General features: G+C 48.4%; 1 long non-coding RNA gene across 1 annotated transcript; it reads right to left on the bottom strand.

Moving 5' to 3' along the window:
• Nucleotides 1-3,566: 3,566 nt before the first annotated feature.
• On the bottom strand, nt 3,567-4,055 carry LOC115478445. Its single transcript, XR_003943524.1, has 3 exons — nt 4,019-4,055; nt 3,706-3,925; nt 3,567-3,604 (listed from the first exon to the last, which is right to left on the bottom strand). It is a non-coding gene; the product is annotated as an uncharacterized LOC115478445 (long non-coding RNA).
• Between the last annotated feature and the right edge of the window lie 3,669 nt (nt 4,056-7,724).

Below are 7,724 nucleotides of genomic sequence, written 5' to 3' on the forward strand. Positions count from 1 at the left end.
GCATGTGTAAACTAAATCTATGTAGAAATGTTTGTTCAGGGACATGTGTATGACTTATGATATCCTCTTTTTGGTCAGACCAGCATGGCCATTGATTTTTATTGTATCTTACATATACCTTGAACCGTGCAAACCATGAAATCTGAGAGCACCCTTGAGTTAATGGCATGTTGTTAAGGAATTGAGCAACTATTATGTGGATTGTTTAGCTTGCTGGAAACTTTGAAGCCCTCCAGATGCAACATGACACCTGTCTGTGTGAACCTTGCAACGGTGTACAGACTGCTGCTTCACAATACCAGAACCTGCACTGACCTCTGTCAACTTGTCTGATACCAGGATTGTCTACCTATCAAATCAACAAAGTTTCAAGTGACTTTGAGTAGCCTACTTTCTAGCTGTTTACATTTCAAAACCACACATTATGAATTTTTTCAAATTTCTATTTTTATTACTGAATTATCTCCTCACATCACAAGGTGTTTTATGTACTGTTGATGTTAATTACTTATACATTGTTCGCCATGCTATGGAAATACTTGCTATACTATATGTTGATAATTTTATACCTATTCTTTCTATTGCTGCCTCTTCCTAGTGCTCTTTTATCACTTCCTGTTTTTCTAATTTTCTTCTCTTTCTTCGAGGTGTTTTTCTTGGACTCCTTGGTTTTCTAGCCTTTTTCCTTATTCTCTTTTGCTCTCTCCCCTGTTTTCTCTCTATGTGTAAGAAATTGTTTTCTACACCTTTTACTACCAAAATTATGCTTAATGAAATTTCTGTCCTGAATTATTCTACCTCTCCACTTCCTGCTCCCTCTCACCATTCCCATACCCTACCACCCTTTCTTGCTGAAGAACATACCATTCCCTCAACTCTGGTTTTGTCTCCCTGTTCCCTTTCCCTGGAGCCAAAGAGGGAAGATATCTATAAATGTTTAGCTATATTCTACTTCAGGTATGCTGCACTACTTCCCATCTCCCATCTTTCTTTTCTGTATGTGGCTGTTAGTCTTTACTGTCAGCCATCACATGCAGGAATTTCTGGCTGGTCAAGACCAGGGTTGCCAGATGGCAAAAAAATTTCCAGCCCAATTAGTGGCCAAAAGGAGCCCAAAGTTAATATTCATGCGGAATCGTGAATATTCATAAAAAATTATGAATATTAATGAGGAAATTATGAATATTAATGAGGAAATTATGAATATTAATGAGAAATTCGATATATTGCAAATTACATTTCTATTTGAGTAGATTTTAAAATTAATTTAAGCAAGCACTTAGCTTAAGTATCAAGATCCTGACAGGAAATGCTGAGGCAACAGGAACAGGATGGCGACTGAAGCAGCAACAGAGCACCTGAAAAAAAACAGAAGCAAAGTACCTGAAAACAGAAGCAGCAATGGTGACTGAGGTAGGCCCAGGCCAGGAACAGAACACTGAGGCAGGCCCAGGAAACCAGGTACACACTGAGGCCTGCCCCAGTGTTCCTGTTCCTGGAACTGCCCCAGTGTTACTGCTCCTGCCCAGGAATAGGAACAGGAACAGGAACACCAAGGCAGGCCCAGGGAGAGGGACAGGAACATCACCATCGTCCATCACCAAGGCAGGAACAGGCACAGGAGCACAAACTGAAAGAGAAAAAGAAAAAGAAACAGATTAGGATGGAACAGTTAGAAGTACACTGAATGAAACAGATGAAAATGAAACTGGCACAGACAGGAATGCTGAACTCTCCAGTCCTAGCTCCCGAGGCAGGCACAGGAACACTGAACACCAACGCAGACAGAGGCAGCCAGGCACAGGAACTCGGACTGAAAAGGAAACAGGGGGGAATAAAGGATTACTGTCTCACCCAATGCTCAGGTTACTGTGTGACACCCGCCCCCTCCTAGAAGAGGACTCACCGGGCTCTTAGGGCCTTGGGACTGTATACTGCAGGAACACTGGAAACTCCTCTGCAGGCACACTTGGGGCTCTCCCACTCTGGACTCTGGAGCAGGAAAGCTGTAGAGGCTGCAAAAGAGGGAAAGAATCAAGGATGAGTGAGCGACCGCCTTTGCTTACATAGAGACCTCCATCGCCCCACTTAGGAGATTGAAGAAGAAAAGTAAGAACTCACCAGGCGATGAATCAGCCAGGTGTCACAGGAACACTACTACTACTTAACATTTCTAAAGGCGAAAGAACCCCTTCTGACTCGATGGACGCAGCCAGGCATAGGAACCCCCGCTGACTCGTTTCACACGGACAGGCAAAGGAACCCTCTCTGACTCGTTCGACGTAGCCAGGCACAGAAACCCCCCGGCTCTCTTTGACGCAGCCAGGCACAGGAACTCGGACTGAAAAGGAAACAGGGGGGAATAAAGCATGACTCTCTCACCCAATGCTCAGGTTACTGTGTGACACCCACCCCCTCCAAGAAGAGGACTCACCGGACTCTTAGGGCCTTGGGACCGTATACTGCAGGAACACTGGAAACTCCTCTGCAGGCACACTTGGGGCTCTCCCACTCTGGACTCTGGAGCAGGAAAGCTGTAGAGGCTGCAAAAGAGGGAAAGAATCAAGGATGAGTGAGCGACCGCCTTTGTTTACATAGAGACCTCCATCGCCCCACTTAGGAGATTGAAGAAGAAAAGTAAGAACTCACCAGGCGATGAATCAGCCAGGTGTCACAGGAACACTACTACTACTTAACATTTCTAAAGGCGAAAGAACCCCTTCTGACTCGATGGACGCAGCCAGGCATAGGAACCCCCCCCCCTGACTCGTTTCACAAGGACAGGCAAAGGAACCCTCTCTGACTCGTTCGACGTAGCCAGGCACAGAAACCCCCCGGCTCTCTTTGACGCAGCCAGGCACAGGAACTCGGACTGAAAAGGAAACAGGGGGGAATAAAGCATGACTCTCTCACCCAATGCTCAGGTTACTGTGTGACACCCGCCCCCTCCTAGAAGAGGACTCACCGGGCTCTTAGGGCCTTGGGACCGTATACTGCAGGAACACTGGAAACTCCTCTGCAGGCACACTTGCGGCTCTCCCACTCTGGACTCTGGAGCAGGAAAGCTGTAGAGGCTGCAAAAGAGGGAAAGAATCAAGGATGAGTGAGCGACCGCCTTTGTTTACATAGAGACCTCCATCGCCCCACTTAGGAGATTGAAGAAGAAAAGTAAGAACTCACCAGGCGATGAATCAGCCAGGTGTCACAGGAACACTACTACTACTTAACATTTCTAAAGGCGAAAGAACCCCTTCTGACTCGATGGACGCAGCCAGGCATAGGAACCCCCCCCCTGACTCGTTTCACAAGGACAGGCAAAGGAACCCTCTCTGACTCGTTCGACGTAGCCAGGCACAGAAACCCCCCGGCTCTCTTTGACGCAGCCAGGCACAGGAACTCGGACTGAAAAGGAAACAGGGGGGAATAAAGCATGACTCTCTCACCCAATGCTCAGGTTACTGTGTGACACCCGCCCCCTCCTAGAAGAGGACTCACCGGGCTCTTAGGGCCTTGGGACCGTATACTGCAGGAACACTGGAAACTCCTCTGCAGGCACACTTGGGGCTCTCCCACTCTGGACTCTGGAGCAGGAAAGCTGTAGAGGCTGCAAAAGAGGGAAAGAATCAAGGATGAGTGAGCGACCGCCTTTGCTTACATAGAGACCTCCATCGCCCCACTTAGGAGATTGAAGAAGAAAGAACTCACCAGGCGATGAATCAGCCAGGTGTCACAGGAACACTACTACTACTTAACATTTCTAAAGGCGAAAGAACCCCTTCTGACTCGATGGACGCAGCCAGGCATAGGAACCCCCCCTGACTCGTTTCACACGGACAGGCAAAGGAACCCTCTCTGACTCGTTCGACGTAGCCAGGCACAGAAACCCCCCGGCTCTCTTTGACGCAGCCAGGCACAGGAACTCGGACTGAAAAGGAAACAGGGGGGAATAAAGCATGACTCTCTCACCCAATGCTCAGGTTACTGTGTGACACCCGCCCCCTCCTAGAAGAGGACTCACCGGGCTCTTAGGGCCTTGGGACCGTATACTGCAGGAACACTGGAAACTCCTCTGCAGGCACACTTGTGGCTCTCCCACTGGACTCTGGAGCAGGAAAGCTGTAGAGGCTGCAAAAGAGGGAAAGAATCAAGGATGAGTGAGCGACCGCCTTTGCTTACATAGAGACCTTCATCGCCCCACTTAGGAGATTGAAGAAGAAAAGTAAGAACTCACCAGGCGATGAATCAGCCAGGTGTCACAGGAACACTACTACTACTTAACATTTCTAAAGGCGAAAGAACCCCTTCTGACTCGATGGACGCAGCCAGGCATAGGAACCCCCCCTGACTCGTTTCACACGGACAGGCAAAGGAACCCTCTCTGACTCGTTCGACGTAGCCAGGCACAGAAACCCCCTGGCTCTCTTGACGCAGCCAGGCACAGGAACTCGGACTGAAAAGGAAACAAGAGGGAATAAAGCATGACTCTCTCACCCAATGCTCAGGTTACTGTGTGACACCCACCCCCTCCTAGAAGAGGACTCACCGGACTCTTAGGGCCTTGGGACTGTATACTGCAGGAACACTGGAAACTCCGCTGCAGGCACACTTGGGGCTCTCCCACTCTGGACTCTGGAGCAGGAAAGCTGTAGAGGCTGCAAAAGAGGGAAAGGATCAAGGATGAGTGAGCGACCGCCTTTGCTTACATAGAGACCTCCATCGCCCCACTTAGGAGATTGAAGAAGAAAAGTAAGAACTCACCAGGCGATGAATCAGCCAGGTGTCACAGGAACACTGAGGCGTAGCAAGCAAGGCGCAAGAACCCCTTCTGACTCGTTCGACGTAGCCAGGCACAGAAACCCCCCGGCTCTCTTTGACGCAGCCAGGCACAGGAACTCGGACTGAAAAGGAAACAAGAGGGAATAAAGCATGACTCTCTCACCCAATGCTCAGGTTACTATCTGACACCCACCCCCTCCAAGAAGAGGACTCACCGGGCTCTTACGGCCTGGAAACTCCACTGCAGGAAGGTGCACAATCGTCATCGTCGGGTATCAACATCACGTCATCCTCCTCCTCCTCCTCCTCCTCCTCCTCCTGGGTCTGGCTTGTACTCTCATAAATATCAGACTTGAATAACCTGAGCATCTGATCTGTAGGAACAAACTCATGATATGCCTTTACGCCCCATGTAGCTACGAATACGCAACAAGGCTTCCAGAGTGCCTTGTCGCATCCTGTTTCTTAGTTTTGTCTTGATCAGATTCATCTGAGAAAAGGTTCTTTCCACAGCTGCATGGCTGAAAGGCAAAGCCAACATACATAGGGCAAAATTCCCTAGCAGGAGGAAGTCATGATCTCCTGTAGCATCTGTGTGATTTGCTACAGTCACCCAAAACTGCTCGATCTCATTGTCCCTGTAGGTTGGCCATAACACTGTGCTGATCCGCAGCCACTGTTGCTCCAGATCTCCAATATTACCGTTATACAGAGGTAGAAATGACAACTTCGACAGCTGTGGTTTCAGGGCTCCAAGGACAACAGATGGAGAAAGATCTGACAGAGACTGTAGCAGGTGGACATTTGATGGTAGCCTCTTACGCATTTCCCTCAGCAGTTCAAATAGGTAATCTCTACAGCGTTCTTTAATGTGTTCTGCAGATGCGGGTTCAAGTCCAGAGTCATGCAGCGCCAACTGGAATTCGATACCAAAGTTCATCGCTGCCAGCGGTAGATGCTTAGACCTGTCTTCCAAATCATACATGATAGTTGCGCCCCACGATGTTAATGTGATCGGTCGCACAAGTTGCAGCAGCATGGTGTGATACAATGTCATCAGGTCGTCAAGCAAACGGACAGGGCTGGCTTTATCAGACTGAAACAGCTTGTTCACTCGGTTGAGTTCCTGCAGTATGGGCCTCAAAAATATCAAGTACAGCTTGTTTTGTGGTGTGTTGTACATCTGGTACAGCTGGTCAGCGGTGTAGCTGCGTGTCTCATCCTTCGCTACCTGGAAGTGAAGCTTCAGTTCATCATATTGGTCAAGCACACGCTGAACACAAGCAGCTATGGACAGCCAGCGAGTGTCTGACAACCTCAGGATCTTTAGTGGTTCTTGACCAACATTAATGCATTGATATATCTGTTTGTATTTCTGCTGGCGAACAGTACTATGGCAGAACCAGTTATAGGTCTCAGCAACCATGAATTCAATGTTCCTTGGCAGCACCATCAGCGCATGTGATGAACTCAGCTGAATTGAATGGCAAATACACTTGATATGTACAATGTTGGGGCACACTTCACGGAACCTTGTTATTACTGAATTATTTCTGCCACACATGGTGCTACAGCCATCAGTTGCTAAGCCAATGCATTTGTCTATTTGAAGATGATTTGCTCTAAGAAAATTGGTTATGGCACTGAATATTCCTTCTGCAGTACCAGTCTCAAGGGCTAATATTCCTAGAAATGCGGTGCTAATAGACTTCAAGGAAGTACTGTAGTAGCGCACCATCACACACAGCTGCTTCTCTAGGCCAATATCTGTGCTTTCATCGATGATCAAGGAATAAGACGCGTCATTTGTGCCCAGGTCCGAAATTAATTCTTGATGGAGTGCAGGGCCAAGTACATTCTTGATCAGTGCAGAACATTTTGTGCGGTGTATAGCTATGTCTTTGCCCGAAATGGCTTTGACAACCTGGCCTAGGTGATCGATCGTTGCAATACTGGAATGGCACGCAACGTGTGCCGCCAACTTCAGCTCCGCTATCTTGGTCGATTTGTCAATAGTGGTAGACTGGCAGCCCATATCAAATAAAGTCCTAACACTTGAAAACGGCGCTGCATTCTTCTTATGTTTGGCTGTATTGGCATGGTTAACTAAGTCAGCATGATGTGGACGTATCTCAGCTTTGCAAAAACGACAATATGCTTTTTTGTCATCTCCTGGCACACTCCTTATCCAGTCTTTTAAGAGTGCCTCTTTCTCCCAGCTCTTGCAGTACTTCTTTGTATATGTTGCCCACTTTCCCATGATGATATTATGAATCGGAACAGTCGGGAAGTAGCAAACGATCAGGACTGTCTTTTTGTCTATATGGTGTACAGCGCTGCGTATGACTTGTAGCGCTATAGAAATGATAAGTAGTAGTAGAAAACAAGCTGTAGTAAAGAAATACAGATTTGTTAACCATGTGAACCACAAATATATGCAATAAAGTGCCATACATAACCCCTTCCCCTCCCCTTTTACATTAGCAATCTTATGCAGATGCATGCCTATCAAACATAAAAAAGGCGAGTGACTGACTCACTCGCAAATGCACAGTAGAGACTTCCCTCTCTGTCCCGCTCCCGCGTCAATACATGATAAGGGGGGGAGGGGGCGGGACAGAGAGGGAAACTACGCCGCCGAGGTTGCTACCGCTCCCCCCCCCACTCGGAGTCGCCACCGCCACTCCTCCACACGGCCCAGGCCCTCTCTTCCCTTCTGAACTTACACATCCATTCGCCAAACGCAGCAACGCACATCAGCTGAGCTGCCCCTTCCTTCTCTGCCTGTGTCCCGCCCTCGCTGACGTAACGTCACAGGAGGGCGGGCCCACAGGCAGAGAAGGAAGGGCCCATGGCAGCTGAGCTGATGTGCGTTGCTGCATTCGGCAAATGGATGTGTAAGTTCAGAAGCGAAGAGAGGGCCCGGGCCAAGTGGAGGGGTGGTGGCG

The sequence above is a fragment of the Microcaecilia unicolor genome, chromosome 10 (assembly GCF_901765095.1).
Source record: "Microcaecilia unicolor chromosome 10, aMicUni1.1, whole genome shotgun sequence".
Taxonomy (NCBI): domain Eukaryota; kingdom Metazoa; phylum Chordata; class Amphibia; order Gymnophiona; family Siphonopidae; genus Microcaecilia; species Microcaecilia unicolor.